Source organism: Mus pahari, chromosome X, assembly GCF_900095145.1.
Source record: "Mus pahari chromosome X, PAHARI_EIJ_v1.1, whole genome shotgun sequence".
NCBI classification, from domain to species: Eukaryota; Metazoa; Chordata; class Mammalia; order Rodentia; family Muridae; genus Mus; species Mus pahari.
In genome coordinates, this window is record NC_034613.1 from 44249964 (window position 1) to 44252420 (window position 2457).

The 2457-nt window shown below is 41.8% G+C and overlaps 1 pseudogene; it reads left to right on the plus strand.

The window, feature by feature from the left end:
* Nucleotides 1-2457, plus strand: part of LOC110313821 — a 22297-nt pseudogene that overhangs the window by 11991 nt on the left and 7849 nt on the right.

Genomic DNA, 2457 nt, shown 5'->3' on the forward strand with positions numbered 1-2457 from the left:
AGTGGGTAAGAGCACCCAACTGCTCTTCCGAAGGTCCAGAGTTCAAATCCCAGCAACCACAGGGTGACTCATAACCATCCATAACAAGATCCGATGCCCTCTTCTGGTGTGTCTGAAGACAGCTACAGTGTACTTACATATAATAAATAAATAAATCTTTAAAAAAAAACTGCTGCTTTGAATGCTCAGACAGGTAATCCAGACTGGGATATTAACATGCTTTCAGGAGAAGGTCAATATGAAGGCAATGCTAATCAGATTGGGTTTCCTGTTGGAATGTACACGCAGGTTGCTATGGCGGCCCGCCGTGTAGGGGATCTTGGTAGAAGTTTAACCAGCATTCAGCAGAGTCCTGATGAGCTTTACCAGGATTTTGTGGATAGGTTATTAAAAGCGACTAGCAGAATTTTTGGAGATTCTCAAACGGGAATTCCTTTCATTACGCAATTGGCATATGAAAATGCTAATGCAGCATGTCGCGCTGCCCTTAGGCTGCACAGAAGACAGACAGATTTAGTGGGATATATTCGTCTCTGTGCAGAGATCGGTCCATCGTATAATCAGGGTTTGGCCTTGGCTACTGCTTTGCAAAGAACCACCGTGCAAGCAATGCTTACACAGAGACGAGGGAATAATGCATGTTTTAAGTGTGGAAGTTTTGTTCATTTTAAATGTGATTGTCCTAAGAATAAAGGTGCCGAGAGTGGGCAAGCAGGCTGTGCTCCAGGAGTTTGTCCTTGATGCAGAAAGGGAAACCATTGGGCTAGAGAATGTAAATCAAAGTCAGACCTTCAAGGCCATTCGTTGCCGGGAAACAAGAGGAGGGGTCAGCCTCAGGCCCTGAGTTACCCACAGCAGGCAGCTTATGGGGCTGTGAAGCTGCTGCCCAGACAAAGAAATCAATTTTTGAACTTGTCAGGGCAACCCCAGGAAGTGCGGGATTGGACCTCTGTTCCACCACCCACAGTATTAACCCCAGAAATGGGAGTTCAAACTCTGCCTACAGGAGTTTTTGGACCTCTACCTGCAGAGACTTGGGGATTTCTTGTAGGACAAAGCAGTTCTATTGTAAAAGGTCTGCAGATTTATCCAGGTGTTATAGATAATGATTATGAGGGAGAAATTAAAATCATGGCTGCTTCCTCTCATGGTATTATAATTGTACCTGCTAATCAAAGAATTGCTCAACTTATCTTAGTATCCTTGCATCCGCTACCGTCCAGATTTGTTAAGAATGAGAGAGGACGGAGTGGCTTTGGTTCCTCTGATGTGTACTGGGTTCAATCTATTACTAGTCAGAGACCTAACCTTTAATTGATAATTGAAGGAAAGAGCTTTGAAGGATTAATAGATACTGGAGCTGATGTAACAATTATTAGAGGACAAGATTGGCCTTCAACATGGCCTTTGTCTGATATGCTTACTCACCTTCAAGAAATTGGTTATGCCAATAACCCAAAACAAAGCTCTAAATTCCTAACCTGGAGAGATAAGGAGGGCAATTCAGGACAAATTCAGCCTTATGTTATGTCAAACATAACATTTTTGCCTGTTACCCTATGGGGAAGAGATCTCTTGTCACAGATGGCCATTATAATGTGCCGTCCTAGCAGATGCTAGGACAAGGATTTTTGCCTGGTCAGGGGCTAGGAAAGGAAGGACAAGGTATTAAGACTTTTAAAGATCCTAAACCTCACTCTAACATAAAAGGCTTAGGGTATTTTCAGTAATGGTCACTATCTTGCCTGCATCCCATGCTGATAAAATTCAATGGCTTAATGATATTCTGGTGTGGGTTGATCAGTGGTCTTTACCTAAATAGAAAATAGAAGCCATCTCTTTGCTAGTGCAGGAGCAATTAGAGGCAGGACATTTAGTAGAATCCCAGTCTCCTTGGAATACTCCAATATTTGTTATTAAGAAAAAATCTAGTAAATGGAGATTGTTACAAGATCTAAGGAAGGTTAATGAAACCATGGTACCTATGGGAGCTTTACAACCTGGGCTTCTGTCTCCGGTAGCCATTCCTAAAGGATATTATAAAATTGTGGTAGACTTAAAGGATTGCTTTTTTACTATTCCTTTGCACCCTGAAGATTGTGAAAGATTTGCTTTCAGTGTTCCTTCTATTAAGTTTAAGGAACCTATGAAGAGATATCAATGGACAGTTCTTCCACAGGGCATGGCTAATAGTCCTACCTTATGTTAAAAGTTTGTGGCACAAGCCATTCAGCCTGTGAGACAACAATGGCCAATGATATACATCATTCATTACACAGATGATGTCTTATTAGTGGGAAAGACCCTCAGGACTTGCTTTTATGTTATAGAGATTTACAACAGACCTTAGCTGATAAGGTGCTGCAAATAGTTCCTGAGAAGGTACAGACTCAGGATCCTTATAATTATTTGGGTTTCAGACTTACAGATCAAGCTGTTTTCCCCCAGAAGATAGTT